Below are 21,728 nucleotides of genomic sequence, written 5' to 3'. Positions count from 1 at the left end.
AATGCTTTTTCAGCATCTATAGATATGATCATAAGGTCCTTGTGTTTGAGTTTATTAATATGGTGTATCACATTTATTGATTTGCGTATGTTGAACCAACCTTGCATCCCTGGGATGAATCCCACTTGATCGTGATGAATAATTTTACGTATGTGTTGCTGTATTCTGTTTGCTAGTATTTTAGTGAGGATTTTTGCATCTATATTCATCAAGGATATTGGCCTGTAGTTTTCTTTTTTGGTTATATCTTTACCTGGTTTTGGTATCAGGATGATGTTTGCTTCATAGAATGAGTTTGGGAGATTTGCGTCCGTTTCAATCTTTTGGAATATTTTGTAAAGAATCGGTGTCAATTCCTCTTTGAATGTTTGGTAAAATTCTGCTGTGAATCCATCTGGTCCTGGGCTTTTCTTTGTTGGGAGCCTTCTGATAACAGCTTCAATCTCCTTTATTGTTATTGGTCTGTTCAAATTTTCTACGTCTTCATGGTTCAGTTTTGGGAGCTTCTGTGTGTCCAGAAATTTATCCATTTCCTCCAGATTTTCAAATTTGTTGGCATGTAGTTGTTTATAGTAGTCTCAAATTATTCCTTGTATTTCAGACGAATCAGTTGTAATATCGCCTTTTTCATTTCTAATTTTTGTTATTTGAGTCTTCTCTCTTCTTTTTTTTGTTAGCCATGCTAATGGTTTGTCAATTTTATTTATCTTTTCAAAAAACCTACTTTTTGATTCATTGATCTTTTGAATTGTTTTTTGGTTTTCAATTTCATTCAGTTCTGCTCTGATCTTAATGATTTCTTTCTGTCTGCTAACTTTAGGTTTGGATTGTTCTTGTTTTTCTAGTTCTTTAAGGTGAAGTGTTAGGTTGTTCACTTGCCATCTTTCCATTCTTCTGAAGTGAGCGTTTAATGCAATAAATTTTCCCCTCAATACTGCTTTTGCAGTATCCCGCAGGTTTTGGTATGATGTATCATTGTTTTCATTAGTTTCAATAAATTTTTTGATTTCCTGCTTGATTTCTTCTTGGACCCATATGTCATTAAGTAGAATGCTGTTTAATTTCCATGTGTTTGTATAGTTTCCAGAGTTTCGTTTGTTATTAATTTCTAGTTTTAATCCATTGTGGTCTGAGAAGATACATGGGATAATTCCAATTTTTTTGAATTTATTGAGACTTGATTTGTGACCTAATATGTGATCTATCCTGGAGAATGATCTATGTGCTGATGAGAAAAATGAATATTCTGAGGTTGTTGGGTGGAATGTTCTGTAGATATCTGCCAATTCCAATTGGTCTAGCGTCTTGTTTAGATCTTGTGTTTCTCTACTGATTCTTTGCCTAGATGATCTGTCTAATATTGACAGTGGGGTGTTCAGGTCCCCTGCTATTATGGTATTAGTGTCTATTTTCTTCTTTAGGTCTAATAGAGTTTGTTTTATAAATCTGGCTGCTCCAACATTGGGTGCGTACATATTTATGATTGTTATGTCTTCTTGATGGATCAGTCCTTTTATCATTAAGTAGTGTCCCTCATTGTCTCTTTTTATGGTTTTTAGTTTAAAGTCTATTTTGTCAGATATAAGAATAGCTACTCCAGCTCACTTTTCTTTTCTGTTTGCATGGTAATTCTTTTTCCATCCTTTCACTCTTAGTCTGTGTGAATCTTTATGGGTGAGGTGGGTCTCCTGTAGGCAGCACATAGTTGGGTCCTGCTTTTTGATCCAGTCAGCCGTCTGTGTCTTTTGATTGGAGAATTTAAGCCTTTTATATTAAGAGTTGTTATTGAAAGGTGTTGATTTATTCCTAGCATTTTATTGGTTGTTTGGTTGTCTTAGGTGTCTTTTGTTCCTTGCTTTCTGATTTACTGTTTGGTTTCTTTGTTTGTTTGTTCCTTAGGTTGTAGATAATAGTGTTTTTGTTAGCTTGTTTTCTCTTCATGACTGCCATTTTTATTATACTAACGGGTTTAGATTTTTCTTGGGTTTTTATGGCAGTGGTAGTTATTTTTCAGGAACCAAACCCAGTACTCCCTTGAGGATTTCTTGTAAGGGTGGTCGTGTGGTAGTGAACTCCCGCAGTTTTTGTTTGTCTGAGAAATATACTATTTGCCCCTCATTTCGGAAGGATAGCCTTGCAGGGTAGAGTATTCTTGGCTGGCAATCTTTGTCTTTTAGTATTTTGAAAATATCATCCCATTCCTTTCTAGCTTTTAGGGTTTGTGATGAAAAGTCTGATGTTAACCTGATTGGGGCTCCCTTATAGGTGATTTGACGCTTCTCTCTTGCAGCTTTTAAGATTCTCTCTTTGTCTCTGAGTTTTGCCAATTTGACTATGACATGTCTTAGAGAAGGTCTTTTTGGGTTGAATAGATTTGGAGATCGTTGAGCTTCCTGGATCTGAAGATCTGTGATTTTTCCTATACCTGGGAAGTTTTCTGCCACTATTTTGTTGAATATGTTTTCTATGGAATCTCCATTTTCCTCCCCTTCTGGAATACCCATGACTCGGATATTTGATCGCTTAAGGTTGTCTGATATCTCTCTCAGATTTTCTTCCATGTCCTTGATTCTTTTTTCTTTCTTTTTGTCTGCTTGTGTTATTTCAAACAGCCCATCTTCAAGTTCAGAGGTTCTCTCTTCAACTTCGACAAGCCTGCTCGTTAAACTCTCCGTTGTGTTTTTTATTTCGCTGAATAACTTCTTCAGTTCAGCAAGTTCTGCTACATTTTTTTTCAGGACATTGATTTCCTTGTACATTTCCTCTTTCAGATCCTGTATACTTTTCCTCATTTCATCATGATGTCTAGCTGAGTTTTCTTGTATCTCAATCAGTTTCCTTAGAATTATCACTCGAAATTCCTTGTCAGTCATTTCAAGGGCTTCTTGTTCTATAGGATCTAGAGTTTGAGATTTATTAACTTTTGGTGGTGTACTTTCTTGATTTTTTGTATTTCTGGTATCTTTTTTTTGGTGTTTATTCATTGTGGCAGGGGGTTTCACAGTCCACCGGTTTGAGACTAATGACTTACTAGGATGTTGCTGTGGTTGCCAATTTCGTATGGCTGCCTCCGTGACTGCTCAGTTGGCCTCTAGTGCCTTGTGTGTGTGGTTGCCTCAGGTCTTGGGCTTCTCTGGGGAGCCACCTTTCTTGTCAGCTTGGTCTCTGCTGGGCTGGTGGATCACGTACCACAGGGTGTGTGATCCCTGTTGAGCTTTCACTTCCTGTGCAGGACTTCTCCCCGTTCCGTGTGCTCTGGCCCAGGCTGTTAGACCGTGCAGTGGCGACCCCACCGGGTGTGTGGTTTCTGTCGAGTCTCCGCCTCCCTGGCCGCACGTCTCCGCACTCTGTGCGCCCTGTGCTGGGCTGGGACGTGTCTTCGGCACCCCTCGTCTATCAGCTGGGCCTTCAAAACCCTGCTCGGCACCACCTCGCCCAGGAAGTCTACCAGGTTTCTGCTAGGCACAGACGACCGGTCTCTCTGGGTGCCTTTGTAGCACTGTGTAGATCTTTCTCGGGTCTTGTTCACCTTTGTATCACCCCGGTATAAACCGAGTCTAGCGCTCGCCTGCAGCCTGCTCTCCGGCAGGTTCAAGCGGACCTGGGAACTCTCCTACCACACTATTCCCAACCAGAAATTCGTTAGGCTTTTTTCCAAACTGGTGGCCACAGAGATGGTATCTGCCTCCCAGTAACAGGAAGTTTACTGGGGGCCGGAGTCCAGGGTGTGGTGGAGTGACAGTCGGCCCGCCCGTACTTCCTTGCCCTCCCAACACTGGCCGGGGATTCCCCCCGCCACCAGCCCTGCCAGAGAACCATGGAGGGAGTGGGATGGGAGGCCGGCCTGCAGGCTCCGGAAAGCCTCGCCCCAGGCCAAGCAAGTGGGAGGGCTCAGTGATGGCCCAGCTGGGCGGAGCTGCCCGCACCTGGGAAAATGGAGGCAGCACCGGGGCGGTGAGTGGCCTGGTGGTGCAGGTGGGAGCCTGGTGGGCATCCGCCCCCCAAACAGAGCTGGACCAGGGGGTCACTCACAGGGTTGTGCCAGGTCGGGTGCTCGCTCTCTGTCTCTGGTTTGCACCTTCCGTGTTCTCGGCCACTGCCGCCTTGGGCTGTTCAGTCGCGGCGCAGTTCGGGCGCTCCCAGGAATCTTCTTTAATGCCGGCCTGAAACCTCGAATCCTGAATAGGGCAGCTGGCCGCCTTCAGCGTGGCCCCGGCCTCCGGGATCCTGTCTGCATCCACAGCAGCCCTGGCGCCGTGTTCCCTGTTTCGAGATTCGCTTTTGCAGCTAAGAAACAGTTCTTTTCCTGCTCCACACTTCAAAGCTGTAGCCTGTAAGTGAGGCAGCCTCTCCTGCCGGGGGCAAAGTGGCGGTCACCCCCCACGACCGGCCAGCAGCAGCGGTTCTCCCTTAAGAGATGGCGAGAGGAAGGTCCACAAGTTTCCCGGCTGCCTGAGGCCCAGTGGCCGCCTTTTCCACCTCAGCTACTCCGCGCCAACCGCCGCAGCCACCGCCATCTTGAACCCCTTTTATGCATTTTATTTCTACACTTCATAACAATATTGCATGAACCTTAATTTGCAGGTTAAGAAACTACAGCCATGAGAATCTAAGTGGTGCGTTTTATTCTGAAGCCGTTGCTTCTGCATCACACGCACTCTCACAAGAAAAGCTGATCCAATACGGGTCTGGTGGGGCCTTTTTCACGGTGTTGAAAGTTTTGTGGGGTTTTCTTTAAGTCACAATTTTTTGAGATATAATTCATGTACATTTAAAGTGTACAATTCAGTGGTTATTAAAATATTCACAGGATTTTGCAGCCATTGGCATTGTCTGATTTGGAGAATATTTTTATTATCTCTGTAAGAAACCCCCTTTAGCAGTTATTCCCTATTCCCCTCATCTCCTAGCTCCTTGCAACCACTAATTTGCTTTCTGTCTCTGTGGATTTGCCTATTCTGGGCATTTTATATAAATTAAATCATACCAAATCAGATAGCAGATATTAAAATATTTATGTGGTTTGCAAAAGAAGTTTACATTATTTTTGCTGTTCTGATGTAACATTTATGTGTAAGAACTACTTGTAATAAAAAGATTTGAAAAGTCACACTTTTAGATAAAATAGAGCATTATGATTCAAAGGTATAGATTTCAGAGACTCTGTATAGTAAGTGGGTCTATCTGAAACTTATATTAAAGTTACCTATAAAATAAAATTTAAAACAAAGAAAAAATTGAATCATATAATATGTGGCCTTTTGTGTAGGACTTCTTTTACTTAGCATGATGTTTTCAAGGTTCATCCATGTTGCAGCATGTACCAGTACTTCATTCCTTTATTTGGCTGAATAGTATTTCCTTGTATGGGTATATTCCATTTTTGCATATTGATTCATCAGTTGAGGGGCAGTTGGGTTGCTTCCACTTTTTGGCTGTGTTGAATAATGCTCCTACGGCTTTGTAGTTTTAGGTTGCACTAAGAATCTATCATCACAGGACACATTCCATTGTGTTGTAATTATCTAGTACTTTGTCTTTTTCTCTGGCTGTTCTGGAAACTCTTTAAGTGCCAGAAGCAGATTTGTCTTGTTAGCCATCACATCAAACACAGTATATCTGTATAAGGAGCATGTGCATGAATAAATTAAAGAAGGCAGTTCTGTAGCTCTAGGTGAGAACCTTCAACTGCTCATCTAGCTTGCTTTGTCTCACTTAACTGAGGGCTGTAGCCCTCACTCTTAAGAGTGTGTTTTTGGGGGTGAAGATTCCACTCTAGATTTTTCCTGACATTTTTGATTGTTGGCAGAGTGGAGGTTACCTTGATATAGTGGCCTCATAATTTGTTTGGTTGAGTTGAGTGTTATCACCTATCAACAAAAGTCAGAGGAAAGCTAGATTTGTTTTGACAGCTTGTGCTAGGAGCATTTGGGACGTTTATTAGTAAGAGAAGTAGACCATGAGCCCATGTTTGTCTGTTATCTTGCCAATTAAACCTGCCTGCCCGGGCATGTGTCACTGCCCCCCAGTGGAATTCTTCCCATTGGGGACACTGGAAAAGTCTGTTAGTGTTAAATTTATTTTCTCTTTTGCTTTTTTCATGCACTCATTGCCTAACTCTTCCTTGCTCATCTCTGACCTCATTCAGGGAGATTTTCTGAGTTTAGTGCTAAATGTTGCCTAATTTCCAATTTTCTCTTGTGAAGATAAGATGATTTAATCAGGGCAAAATCATCTCGTTTATTTGTTGCTTCAGGTAAAGGCTGCTTGTTGGGGCCTGCCTTTCTTGTGTGGGACACCTTGCTCAGTTGCTTAGATCTATTTCTCTATCTTGAACCCAGCAAGAATTTTAGATGGCATTTCCAGCAAAAAATGAGGAATGCTGGGCACTGAGGAGGCCTGTGATGGGAACTCTGAATGCAGCAAGTGCTCTGGCAGCCTTTGCTTTCCCCTCCCTCCTGTATCTGCCTACTCCTGAGCCTAGTGAGAATGACAGGAAGGGAGAAGGGAGCTGCCAGGTTTCCTGTATGCATGTCTGTGGGAGGGAGACGGAGAGGGCTGGCAGCCACGAACTAAGTGGGCTTCATTCCATCTATCTTTTCTGATTAAAGTGAAATAGATTCAGGCTGCTGCCTACGAGTTGTGATGGGAGTCACAGCTCAGAGATAATTCCTGGAATGACTGTTCTAGACATTGCACCCATTTCTACCCTCAAAGCAACTAACAGACTGAGGGGGTTGAGAAATCTAGAGCTGTTTGTAGTGTATGTTTGGCATTTGGATGATAATCTCCATGTACTATTACATAAACTCCAAAGAAAATACTGTGAAAATATAAAGATGTCCTTAAAAGTATAAAGTGTTTTTGGTGTGGCATCCCATGACTTCCATTTGTATGCTATTTTATTGCTGTTGATGTTTTCCATTTGAGGGGATATGAGCTTAGCTTCCAAGTAGTTGTCATTAAAGGCTATGATTTAAAGACCCAGTGAGTACATTATTAATCCATCTAAACTTGTGCCTGAAAATTGTGACTAATTCCAAATCCTTTTGGGTGATTCTGTAAACATCCTTTTAAAACATGAATCTCTGCTTTCCCAGTTCAGTCTAAGAGAGGACTGTTAGGATCTGTTATCAATCACTGTGACAATAGCATTCTATTTTGGGTCTGAGCCCTCATGGTGGAATTTCTGGGACCCAAGGTCCCCCCGCCACCATGAGTATCCTGGCATAGTTTAACACTTCTCTGTGGAACAAATAAAATTATGTTGTAGGCTCTAGTGTTAATCTCTGTTCAGCCCTAGATGGTGTTCATGGCTGCCACCCTCCTGCAGATAGTTTTTTTAAAAAAAATTTTTGAAAACATGAAAAATTGTTTACTTATTTTTTTATTTCTTTTTACTTTTATTGATTATACATATTGACGGGGCAGAGACAGTTTTGTAAAGGTGTTGCTGCCATGCACATGAGCATCATTATTCTTCCTGTTGCTGTGAATGGTGGACTGTGTCCTCCCAGTTTTTGTTCTTGCTTCCATGGTCACTTTAAGAGCTGTTGAAGAAACAAAGGGTGCACCAGTAAAAATTTTCTGTTTTAATTTTCTCCTCCATGACTCAAGGGCTTCCATTATTATAGTTTATTTTTTAAAATGTAACTTTTAGGTTATACTTTCACTTTCTCGAGAAATTTGAAATAAATTCTCCAGGGATGTATCAGAGGATATTTCAGAGGCATCCTATTTTGCTTCTCAAAGTAACCTTCCTGAGTAATCAGGATCTCAGGATAAATACCAGCTACTTCAAGTTTTTGATATATCTGTAAATTTCCTCATCTTTTAAAAATGACTTAATCTCTCATCATTAGACATACCACATTCATTAGTACTATTCTTCCTGTGGGGAGAGGAAAGTTTACCAGGTGCTGGTAACAGAATTGTTGTAACTTGATTTGCATTATTAGTAAGGATAAACTATGTTATGCTATGGTAACAAACAACCAAAAAACTTCAGTGGCTTAAAACAAAAGATTATTTCTTGTTCATACTACATGTCCAAAGATAATTGCATTGTAGTTATTTAGGGGATCAAAGTGATGGAGACTTTATCATCTTGTGACATCTCCATCTCACCATGATGTGTAGGGTTTGCTGTAGTGGTGGAACAGAACACATGAACGCAGGTCTGAAGTCCTTCCATCAGGAAGAGATACATGTCACTTCTATTCACTTTTATTAGCTACAGTAAGTCACAAAGCTGCACATAATTTCCAAGGGAAGAGGACCAAAAATCTTGATGGATTCTGGAAGTGAGGAGATGGGAGCTCAGCCAGCAAGTAGGTTGGGAAGAAGTTTGAATGGGATGGAGGATATACATGATAAGCCCAGAATTCCCACAATTGATTTTCTGCTGATAGCCTTCATTGTTTCTTTCAAGGGAGCCTAAGGAAACAAATCAATAGACATGAATTCTGTACCTAAATGATGCTCTTCCATGAACAAAGCTATCTGGAGGTTCACGTCTTACGTGAGTAGCTAGTGTGATAGGACTCAACTGGTGGGGCCACTCTGCCATGCCTCTTACATTCCGCGGCCATCAAGGGATTACTGGAGAGTGTGGGAATTATTGAATGCATTCAAGGTCCTGCTTCCTACATCTGCCTGGTAAGCATACACCCATAGGAAGGACAGCACTCTCTGTGGATTTGAAGCAGGAGTCTGTAGTGAACATAAAGCCAATTCATAACTACTTAGTGAATTTGTATAGTCATATGATATCCTCTGTAATTTGCTTTGAGTTAAGCCAAAACATAGGAAAAATACAACTTTTTAAATGATGTAGAATTTTCAACCATCGCCTCATCCTTCTCTAAGCACTTTTGTTATTATGCACCATCTCATTTGAGTCTTAAAAAGTATAATAATGTTTTAGTGTCCTTGCCTGCTTTATTTATCTCCTCAGCACGTACCACCATCTAACATTCTAAATATTTCACTTATGTATCTTAATTGTCTGTCTTACCCACTAGAATTCAACATCCTTGAGGACATTTATACCCAACTTCCTTACAACAGTGCCTGGCAAAGCAAAGGCCCTCATCAAATAAATGAATGAGTAATAGTAATTCTTATTAAAGCTAGTTTCATAGCACAATGATGCAAAGTGATGCCTTATTCTTCTTGTTAAAAATTTACTAATTATGCAGAACAGTTTCCTGCTTTACTATCATTCATGATCCAATATTCTTTGAGCACCCTCTAAGTACCAGGCATTGTTTATATCAGTGAACAAAACAAAGATCCCTGACCTCATGGAGCTTTGTATTCCCGGGGTTTGGGGATAGAGGAAGATAGTTCATAAAAAATAAATTATTTAATATTTTGGAAAGTGATAAATGCTATGAAATAAAGAAAACTAGAATAGGTGAAGGGGGTTGGAAATGCAGGGGGTGGGAAGTAGCAGAGCATTAATCTGGGTAGTCACGAGAAGGCTTATTAAGTAGGTGAGATTCAAACAGAGAACTCAAAGGAGGTAAGAGAGGTAGCCAGTGGGTATGGTGGAGTAAAGTGGGCAGAGAGATTTCCAGGGAGAGGTGTTGCTGGAGCCGAGGCTGAGGCTAAGGCAGGAGACTTAAAAAATAGTAAATAGGCCTGTGTGGTTGTTGCTGAGAGAATGAAGAAAGAAATTAGTAGGAGATGGGGTCGGATAGGGCCTCATAAATCACTCTAAGCACTTCGGATTTTCCTCTGAATGAAATGGAATATCTTTGCAGGATTTTGAATAGGGGAAATAACATGATTTGACATAAGAAAATATCTCTCTAGTGGCAATGTTAAAAATGTTAAGAATGGCTAGTGGTGAGATTATAGTTGTGTATAAATTAAAGGGGATGGTGGCTAGGACAGGGACAGTGGTGGTGAAAGTGGTGAGAACTGGGCAGATTCTGCTAATATTTTCCAAATTCACCTCTGGTGCCTGCTTTATGCTCTGCCTAGTTGTTATAGGTAAGGTGATGAAGTCATCAGAGTCTGTCTTTTAAGCCCAAATCCTCTCTTGATACTCTGTACAGTTTTCTGAGGAAACCCTTCCTTCTCTTCTAATTGTGTCATATTTCCTTGCACCTCCTTTCTGTATCAAACAATAGCACTTACTTATTAAAGAATAATGGCTTGAAACTCATTTGCATTTTTAACCTTTACTACCTGAATGTATAATGTAAAATGTGTGCTCTTTCCTTTCCAAGAAATTTCAGCCATCACTAGTATGAAAAGAGGAGTAAGCCTTAGTGCCTAACTGTCCTGGTTTTATCAACTAACGTTTATCTTTTAAGTTTGGCCCCTCAAATCACAATAGCTGCTCCATAGGTGGGCCTGAAAACAGTCCTAATTTTCTCTTTTTAGTCTAATGAGAGAAAAGTCAGAGGGATAAGTCTGGGTGGGGGTAGGAGTGCTGTTATTGTGGGCAGATGACCTGAACTAGGTCACTTGAGCCTGGTTGTTTGTTGCTCTTTGGGAGGAAGGGACCAATGTTATTGGCAGCACATCTTTTCCTTTCAACCTGCTCACATCTCCATCCAACTCCCTTTTCTATCTTTTCTCTCTCCACCCTTTTTTCATTCCTCTCACTCATCAGATCAAAAATAAAACCTAAACTTTTCTAATTTTCTTATGTAGATAACTTTATCTTTGTTCTTTTTTTTTTTTCTGTCTTTTTTTGTAGACAGAGAGCCAGAAATCGTCTTAACTAAGTTCATAAAATTGTTTAGTGGCACGGTTGAGTAAACACAGGAACCCCTTTCTGGATGGGGGTGAGTTCTTAAATTTAGATGCTATACAAAGCCTAAATCATATTTGTTGGGGGCACAGTCAGGTTAATATAAAATTAATGGGAAAGTGACTAGATTACAAGGTGTATTGCTGAGAGTGTCATAGGCATGGTGAGTTAATGCTGGTCCCTGCTCAGCTGGCATTGGGAAATGGGACTTATTCCTAAGTGCTATTTTTTAATGCAACAGTTTCTTTTGCAAAACTGAATGAGACCAAATGCAAACTTTCAGGTACTTTAAATATTGTGATGAAATCACATCTCACCTCCATCTTTTTTGAGCACAGATGGACCCAATTTTTCTTCTCCAGGACTATACTAGTTTGTTGTGTTTGATGTAAGAAATTTTCACAACCTTGGTGCCATAAAACAATAAAAATTTATTCTCTCATAGTTCTGGAGGTCAGAATTTTAAAATGAAGGTGTCTTCAGGGCCAAGCTCACTCTGGAGGTGCTGGAGGGAAATCCTTAACTTGCCTCGTCTAGCCTCTGGTGGCTGCTGGCAGTCCTTAGCATTCTTGGTTTAAAATTGCGTTACTTCAATCTCTGCTTCTGTCTTCACCGTGCATTCTCCTCTGGTGTGCTGAATCTCCTTCTGCTTCTCTCTGTGAACATTTGTGATGGCTTTTAGGGCCCACCTAGATAATCTGCAATAATCTCTCCATCTCAAAACCCTTAATTTAGTGACTTCTTTGGAGACTCTTTTTCCAAATAAGGTAATGTTTACAAGTTCCAGGTATTAGTATCTTTGGGGCCATCATTCAACCCACTACATGGTCTAAACCCAAACATTGATCTTTATCTCCATTCTTTTCTAATCTTTTTCACAACTTTCTAAAACACACAATTCATTATTTTATGTCACAATTAGAATTATTTACATAAATATATCTTTTTGAAAAGTTACAGTGGCCTTTTTTTTCCTGGTATTCTAAAGCAGGGATTGGCAAACATTTTCTGTAAAGGGTCTGATAGTAGTTATTTTAGGCTGTGTGCCCTGTAGTCTCTGTTGCAACTATTCATCTCTGCCTTTGTAACAAGAAAGCAGCCAAACCAGTAGGAAAAGAATGGTCATGGCTGTGTTCCAGTAAAATAAAAACCAGTTTTGGCATGCTGGTCTTAGTTGATCCCTGTTCTGAAGACATCTGTAACCTCATTTATTATGTCTACTTATGAATATGAGGATTTAATGTTATGTTTTAATCAGTCCTCTTTGGTCATAGAGACCACCATCTATTTGAAAGACTTTTCCTATCATCAAACCAACACATTTACACAGAAAGTCAATAAATTTTAGTTTGGTACTTTCTAAATCAGAAATTCAAAATTTTTCCCTCTTTTCTTATGGCTACATTTTTTTTTTGAATTCCATTCAATTATTAATTCAGTAATTCAGCCAATATTTATTGTTATTGTGCAAGATACCAAACACTGTGTCCAGAACTGAGGTCCACATGACCAGAGGTGCAAGGTAAAGAGAGATTTAAGTTAGGTGGTTGTTTTTGAGATATTTAGGAGACCAAATCATCAAGACTTACTGGTGGGTGTGATCTGTGAGATGGGCATGAGGGAGAAGATCTCAAGGATGATGCCGATGTTTCCAACTTGACAATGGCTGGAGAGTGTCTTCATCTTTAGATGAAGAATGCTGGAGGAGGAAGGTTTTGTGGAGCTTATAGTTTGATATTGGATAGGTTGATGTTGAGGCGTTTTTCAGGCCTGCTTTTCTCAGGGGCTCTTGCTTACTTGCCCATGTCAGAATTTCTTCCTTCTCTTAGTTTACTTTAAAAGTTTTCCATAAATGTGTGTGTGTGTGTGTGTGTGTGTGTGTTTTTGTGTGTGTGTGTGTGTGTGTGTGTGTGTGTGTGTACATAAATATCACCCCGGAATCTTGTCAAAATGTGAGGTCCGAGATTCTACATTTCTAAGTTCCCCAGTGATGTCAATGCACTTTACTCACATGTAAGAGACAGATAAAGTTAATCTCTACTCTAATAGATAAAACAAAGTGCACACTGTTCCGAAACAGCAGCCTGTGCCAAACCTTAGGTGGAGAAAGAGCGGCTGTGGGAGTGGGTCTCAGAAGTCTGTCATGCTTGGGGCCACTCTTTTAGAAGTTTGCGGACCTATAGGTGGAGAGATTGATGACACTCTGGAAGAAGAGCAGGAAAAAGATGAAGACTTGTCTCTCCCACTCTCTAACAGCAGTCACTGCCTTTGGCAAGCTCTGTTATTGTTCATTTCTCAGTACAGTTCACTGATTTAGCTGGTTGTTATCTCAGAGGTAGAACCCATACTGTTCCTGGAGGTCTGGCATTTTGTCACAGCTTGTCCGTAACACAAGACTAATGAGTGATAGGTAGATGCTGGCCTCTCTTCTCTAAACTCTTCTTCCTGTGTCAGAATATTGGAGAGCCTGGGGAATCCTAGATTCTTAGGTTTGGAGTGAAACTCTGATGAAGTATGTAAGAGATGGCACAAAGAGTTGCAACAGCTTCTCACTCTTCCAGACGGTTTCTTGTATATCCTGGCTCTTTGCTTGTGGATCAGGAAATAGTGGGATAGCTAAAACTCCCATCTTCTTCTGACTGTTACTGGGTTTGGTGCTTGGGAAATTCAACATATCCCATGTAGCAATGAACGACTACTGAAAAGAAAGACAAGAAGAAAGAAAGAAAGTGAAAAAGGAAGGAAGAACAAAAGCATGAATAAAGGGTAATTTATCGTTTATGTTTGCCATTTCATTTTCTACTTAATAGTTCATCCTACAGTAGGTACGTGAGGGGACCCCTCAGAACCTAAAAAGTATGTTTCAGTTTATGAGCATTTCCCCCTCTTTTCTCTACACTATGTATCTTTTGTTCTATGATTGTTATGTTTTATATAGCTTCTTAGAAAGGATATGAATAGGAAATGGAGTTGACAAGTGGCATAAAATTGTGACACACGAATTTGACCTAGGATTGAAAGTCCTGAATTCCAGCTTTTGGTCTGCCATTAACTTGACTACTGTGGAAGTTGGGAGTCTATGGAATTTTAAGATTATTTGTTCCGAGAATTGTGGAGGTCTGAAGCCCTTTCCAAGATTTTTCCAGATACCCTGCAAGCTTATGTTTTGATGATCACCTAAGTCTCCATTTTCTGCCACTGCTGGATGTGTGTCCTCTTTGCTAAATTCCTTTATGCCCAACTAAATGAGGGCCACTCATGGCAGTCACAAATATAAGGCTGCTATGGAGAGCAGAATGGTTTCTCAATGTATGTCTTTGACAAGGAGTGGTTACGTAGCACGCTGCTAACCACTTACAGTTCCTGCTATGTCTTCTTGCCGCATCATCAGCAGGGATTTCTCCCTGGACACTGCCATGTCCTTCCAGTAAAAACTTTGCTTTTTACCATCTTGCTAATTCTCCTCTCTCTCTCTTCTATCCCTGTTCTTTTCTTTCTTTGTAACTCACGAGATCAAAATTAAAAAAAAGAGAGAGGGAGAGAGAAAGGAAGAAAGAAAAAGAAAAAAGAAAGAAAGAAAGAAAGAAAGAAGAAAGAAAGAAGAAAGAAAGAAAACTCCTCTAATTTTCTTATAGAGATCACTTCACCTCTAATACCTTCAAGGTCTCACTTTCTATCACAATGAGATATTTTTCTAAAGCAAGGAATGATTTTCATGCCAGGCATTATTATAATAAAGTTTTAAAATTTAATCTCATTACATGTTTTACTTAACATAAAATAATCTTTTATATTTTTGTAGCTGACAAACCAGAAATTATGTGACAACTAAATTTATGGAATTGCAGAGTTGAGAGAACACAAGAACTGAGAACCTGTGCCTTTGTAAGTTAAAAATAGGAAAAAACTACCTTTTCAATAAGTAATACTGGGAAAACTGGATATCCATATGCAGAAGAATGAAACTAGATATGTACCTCTCACCATACATTAAAATCAACTCAAAATGGATTAAAGACTTAAGTATAAGACCCGAAACTGTAACAGTACTAAGGAAAAATATAGGTGAAACACTTCATCAACTAGGTCTGGACAGAGACTTTTTGAACATGAGCCATAAAGCACTAACAGTAAAAGGAAAAAATAAACAAATAGGACTATATCAAACTAAAAAGCTTCTGTACAGCAAAGAAAACAATCAATAGAGTGAAACAACAACCTACAGAGTGGGAGAAAATTTTTGCTAACTATACATCTGGCAATGGGTTAATATCCATAATATACAAGGAACTCAAGCAATTATACAGTAAAAAACCAAAATAACCCAATTAAAAATGGGCTAAGGAGCTGAATAGACATTTTTCAAAGGAAGACATACAAATGGCCAACAGTTACATAAAAAAATACTCAACATCACTAGTCATCAGAGAAATGCAAATTAAAATTACATTGAGATACCACATCACCCCAGTTAGACTGGCTATAATCAAAAAGAGTGAATAACAAATGCTGGTGAGGGTGTGGAGGAAAGGGAACACTCCTACACTGTTGGTGGGACTATAAATTAGTACAACCACTATGGAAAACAGTATGGAGGTTCTCAAGCAACTACAGATAGATCTTCCATACAATCCAGCAATCCTACTTCTGGGTATATTTCCAGAGGAATGGAAATTATCATGTCAAAGGGATACCTGCACTCCCATGTTCATCGCAGCTCTGTTTACAATAGCCAAGACATGGATGATTGGATAAGAAAACTGTGGTATATATACAGCATGGAATACTATTCTACCATAAAAAAGAATGAAATACTCCCATTTGCAACTACGTCGAGTGAAATAAGCAAAGCACAAGGGATAAATACCACATGTACTCACTCATATGTGGGAGCCAAGAGAGAGAAGGAAGGAAAGTCCACAGTGGTGCGTTGGACTTGCAGAGGGAGAGAACATTCCTTGGGCTACAAAGTGGAGGGGGAGGGGAGAAAGGGGAGGGAGAGGGAGGTTGGGGATAATTGGGGGGGTACACGCGGTACAAATGCAATTTGTGGTAATAGGTGTGCTGCCAGTATGAATCTGGCTGTCACATCATGGGCATGAGGGGTGACAATCAGCTTTGTATCTCATGAATATTCATAACCAATAAAAGAAAAGAATATAACTGCTGCAAAGAGTTAAAAAAATAATAGGGGCTCCACAAGCCTAAGATTTGCAAATTTTACTTGTAGAACATGGTTTTTAATGTAATTAGAAGGGAAAGCCACTGGGATCTGAAAGTATGCTGCAGAACATGAAATTGGTTGGCATGGTGGGTAACGAGCTACTGGATCCTTCTCAACCAGCATTGGGGAATGGGACTTATTCCTAAGTGATATTTCTTATGCAATAGTTTCTTCTTTATTAGCAAAACTAAATGAGACCAACTACAAATGTTCAGGTATGTTAAATAAATCTTGTGATAATATCATTTCATTGAAATCAAATGGTATTTAGAAATTCATGAATGAGAATGAGAGTTTTTAAAAAATATGATTTTAATTATCAGAGCAACGTATCAGTTCTATAAATAATGTAGGAAAAAGGAAATATAATTTGTAATTCCAATTCCAAATAAAACAAGCATTGTTACTTTATATTTTCTTTTAGACACTGTCATTATGCATGCTATATAGTGCTGTGATTATAATAGACATCTAATTTTGTATCCTGACTTATTTCATAAGCATTTTTCCTGTTCCCTGGAGTTTCCAAGTCACTGTTTTAGTTATAAAACAGAGCATTTGATCATTTTCCTTGGTTTATATTAAAGGTTTTTATATTTTTTTATTAGACATAATTATGATGTAAACATGATCTTTCAAATAGATAGAATATATTTCCATAAAATAAATTCACAGAGACAGAATTACTCATGTTGGTATCTAATGCAGCAGCTCTGTAAGCTTTAGTGTATATCTTTTAAATAGGATATTATAATTTTTACATTGTTAATTTAGTAAGTGAAAAATGATACTCATTTCTTAAAATTTGTTCTTTTTTATTAGTGAAACTTTTTGTTTGTTTTTTGTACTTTTTTTATGAATTTAATTTTTATATCCTTAAAAGGCTTAATTTGTTGTACTTTTATTGTTTTCTTACCTATTTGTGGCTGTCAATGTTTTTCTAGAATTTTAAGAATGAGTAAGCTAAGTAGCGCTTTGTTTCAAGTACTATTGTGTTTCTGATGAGAATTCTTTGCTGCTAAAAGCAAAAAGGTGTGGAACTCCATTCCATCTTGGCACGCGCTGACTACTTCGGCAGATTTCAAAGCTGTCTCTGGGCTTCATGTCAGTGTGACCTAAAAAGGAATAAAAGCACAGCCAGCCCAAGTCCCTGTCAGAGCCGTAACCTTCACTCTGATTTCCTGTTTTCCCTAAGGTTGACCTCAATATAGATTCCATGTTCTTGAGCAAAGTGCATCACTGGATTTATTTATTTATTTTTGCTTTGTCAAAGCAGATTAATGCACATTGAGGTTAGAGATTGCACAAGAATAAATGGCAAAGAAGGCAAAACTCATTTTGGCATCTCCATCTCATTGTCCAATGGTCCCATTATGCCCCTAGAAGTTTCAGGAGCTTCCTGCTGAACCGTATGCTCTGGACTTTTCAAAGGCTTCTCTTGACCATCAAAATCTGCCAGTCATCTTATTTCCTCCGAATCCTGTTGTCTGCTAGCTGTTCACTGCGGTGTCTTTCTGTTAGTGTGTTACCCATTTTGGATTACCCATTTCGAAAGAAATGAATAAACAAAAGAGGTCCCTATGCTTCTGCTCACGTGCTTATTCTGCTTATATGCTACCACTATTTCTTCTGTTAAAAATCTATCTTTTAATGTGCTTTGCACGTATTTTCTTGTCTACAAAGATTTTCCTAGTTGCCTTAACTGAATTACATCTTTTCTAGTTTGATCCTCCATTGGATTTGTTTGCTCTCTTCTTTTGGCATATACTGAATTATAATACAGATATTTGCGATTTCATCCTTTCCCCCTATGGGTTATATGTTCTATAAAATAGAGACTGTGTCTAATTAATTTTTTTATTTCCCTATACTTAATCAATGTAATTTCTTCATATTGTGAATACTTAATGATTGTTTAATTGAAAATTTGAATGATACTAGTGGTTAGAATTTCAGGCACTATAGCAGACTGAAACAAAGTGAGGTATGTTGTCTCTTGTGTATGGTTTAACACAGATAGCTGCCAAACATGGCTTACAGGAAGGGCAAACATCAGTTAAGGGAGTTCCTCAAGGAAAGCTAAAGTCAAGTTTTAGCTGTTTGGTGATGTTCCCTTGTAGCAATATCCTTAAAAGGCAATACTATACCTGGATTTTGTAGGAGCCATAACTGCCTGTCAAAATGAATAGGAAAGGATAAATACTTATACAACCAGTGGGATGCGATTATTCAGAAATCCATTGAGTAAATTGTGTTCTACTGGCCACTGGTTTTGCTATACATCACTTGGTGTCACCTGGATGAGCAGCAAAGCCATGAGAATAGCACAGGTGTTTTAGTTTGCCCTTTGGCTCCAGGCTGTGTGAAGAGTTGTCAAGCCAACTCTCCAATGCTCACTCTTGGGGAAAACCCCGTTTGGCTTATACTAGTGTATTGAGATATTTTTGTACAAGAAAATTGATTTAAGCAAGTGAATTTTTCATCCAGAATTGCAGATGTGCTAATGTGTCTTGATTTTTCACTACAATAACCATAACTATTTCACAACCTTTATTCTGACAATCTTATTTTTTTAATCAGTAGAAGATTCAACATTAAGGATTTAAACTTTCTGTTTTAATATATTTCAGAGAAAATTTCTAAACACATCCCTTCCCTATGTTGTTAAGTAGAGGACACCATAAATAATTCGGTTATTTTCTAAAACTAGTTTTCAAACCAAACAATTGTCTGTTAATGAATTTAGATTAACTGCTATTAATTAGCACTATTCCAAGCGCTAGGAGGTGCTATAAAGATGAAGACCTTGTCCCTATTTGAAATGTTTTGGCAATACTCTTTATAGTATAAGCCAGTCTGTGAAAAGCTGTGTAACAGAGATCATAATATTATGAGATTCTTTAACAGATGGAGAGATGTGGGTCAGAGGTCCTGCCCCCTGCTAGGTGTGTGCCCATGGAACTTTTCAGAAAAAGCTTCAAGTTTCACTTCCCTTTCAACCATTTGAATGTACTCAAAGGTGGAACTGATATTTAGAGCAATGGACATGGCTATTTTCTTCATTCCTGTTCAATGAAATTAAGGCTTAAGGTGTACTTTTTCTGGCTTTCTCAACTTCCAGGAAAATATCTTCATTGTTTGTTATTGGTGCTTTTGACTTGTCGGCACTGTCTAAAATATCATTTCCAATCCCTACATTACCAGCACAGTGGACCTGGGGCAACCGCCTGTAAGATCGTACTCACCTGCTCCTAATTTGATTTTTGTGGTCTAAGACAACTACTCACAAGTTTTGCATTACTGTGGAAGGCCAATGGTTATGAGAAACTGACAATCATGTAATAAAAGCTATTAGACTCTAAAAAATTCAGACTCTACTGTCTGTCTTGTCTTTTAATTCCTCTTTTCCTTCTTTCTTTTTCTCACATTGCAATCTATAAAGCTCAAAGTGACAGGACCTGTGGCAGAAGGAAGGACAAGATAACTGAATTTAAACCGAAGTACATTAAGGATAAAAGAGCAGATTAAAGGTTAAGTTCTATTGGGCTCAAAATGTAAAGAATTTTTATTTTGTTTGGGAGTTCTGTCCTCTCCTAAGTGATGACAAGATAAAGTTTGAGTGGTCTAAGCCAGGCATAATTAACACATCACATGTAGCAATGACTGTGCTAGAAAGGAGTACATGAACTTATTCTTGCCAGTGATATGTGAGAAGATTGCTGGTGGGCGTTATAAAATGTTGTCTCTCTGATAAATTGAATTATATAGGAAGAGATGCCTGGTTTTTTTCTGGACATGGTTGTTTCTGTGTAGGATGCCTGAAACTGTGGTGGGCATTCCATCTTGCAAATATGAGCAGGGATAGCTGGGGCAAGGTGGGGGACATGCTGAATTGGTCAGAACAGAGAGATGGGACAGTCTTGTATCTTGTTAGTGCTTGGGACTTCTTACATGGGATAATAAATATCATTATTTTGGCCATTTGAGTTAGAGATTGCATTACTTGCAGCCAAAACCATCAGAACTGATAAAGTGTGATTTGCTGGAGTAGGCTGGAAGACACTACAGATAGTTTTCCTTCCACACTGCCATGTTTTTTGAAATTCTACCAATAGGCTCTTCCATGAGTTAAGGCACTGAGGCCTCTGTTGATTACAAATCTGCTTTCCAGAGGGTGTAACACATTTGCATTTTATCTCAATATTTAATCAAATTCTCTCATTTGTCAACAAGTTCCCAAGAAAGTAGCAAACCAAGCAGCAAGGTTTGATGGTGAGAAAGGAGCCAGGAAAGACTGGTGTGTGGGACAATGCCAGGAAGAGCAGTTTGAGAGGATGGGCTTCAAAATGGATAGTCTGTGAGGAGCGTTGCAACAGCATAGTAGAAGCTGTGGGGAGACACTGAACAAAGGGCAGGGAGCTAGGGCGGGACCCATGGCAAATATGGCTTATCCTAACTGTAAGTTTTGTAATCTAAGACCACTCAAAATGGCATAGTTCTGAGTTGGAACACAGCAGACTGCAGGGTTCCCACTTAAACCTGCAGAATCTGTGCTTCCTGCGTCTTCCACTGTATTGATGCCATATCAAGTTTTCACTGTCACGGTTTTTCTGGTTGGCTAAAACAAACTCAGCTTCTGTGACATGAGGGGATTTCATCTTGGGGCAAAACATTTATTCCTAACAAATAAGCTCTGGGTCTAATGACTTTGGCATGTACAATTTGATTTGGATTTGATAAGACGTACTGATTTCGAGTCTGTAAAAGAACATTCTCTTTTCTCCTTTCTTCCCCTCCCTCCAAACACTTGCCATCTTCTTACACAAAAGATAGACTCTTTTCTCTTGTGTATTTCAAAGTAATAGAAAGGTTTTTCTTCTTCTCTTGGTGGACATGAGATGGAAAAAACCTGACTTGAATAGACTCTGTGTGAAGAAATATATTACGTAGGAGCCAAGGACAGGGGTGGCTTCTGCAGTCATATCAGGTCCCATTTTCTGAACAGAAACTTCCCAAATCTCTACTTTAATCTGAAGCTGATGTACTCCCCCCAGGTGCTGCCCACACGAGCAGAACATATGGTTCAGCTAATGTGCAATAAAACCCTAAGAGAAACCACTGAAGCCTGCTCTGCTCTTTTCTGGAAACAGAGCATCTTCCCAATCACCTCTACCAGGATCCACCCAGTCCTCTTGGCACCTCCCTTCTGAGCCCTGCCAAGCAGTAGCTCATGGCTGCATTTCATTTCTGCCTATTTGCTCCTAAGAGACTAATTCCATGGATTCCATTTGCTATTTTTAGAAAGGGGAGGAGGAAGTAAAGCAAGAGATGCAGTTGTTTTGGAGATCACCTTAAGGCAATTTCAATAATAAATGACTACAGGGCTGAGTTTCACATACTAATTATAAATGACTACTTGAGTGGATGGGCTCCTCTACAAAGTGCTTGGAGTTATGGTGTGCTCTTAGCTTCGTACTGTTTCAAAAATACGCCTTTGCTTTATTATGCAGCCCATGGAATGACCAGTATAATTAAGTTGCCAAACAGCTTTTCCCCCTCTTTCTTTATCACCCTCTCTTTTCAATTACTGCAAAATTTCTGAAAAATTCAGCTTAGTGCCTTCAATTTCCTACTTGATCCAGGCAAACGAGGCCAGAGTAAACAGATGGTGATGCTGCTGCACTCCTGCAGGCAAGCCGCCTCAGATGCTGTTGGGTTAGAAGAGAGAAATGAATG

The sequence above is a fragment of the Cynocephalus volans genome, chromosome 16 (assembly GCF_027409185.1).
Source record: "Cynocephalus volans isolate mCynVol1 chromosome 16, mCynVol1.pri, whole genome shotgun sequence".
In the NCBI taxonomy this organism is placed as follows: domain Eukaryota; kingdom Metazoa; phylum Chordata; class Mammalia; order Dermoptera; family Cynocephalidae; genus Cynocephalus; species Cynocephalus volans.
Note: the sequence above shows the minus strand (reverse complement) of the source record.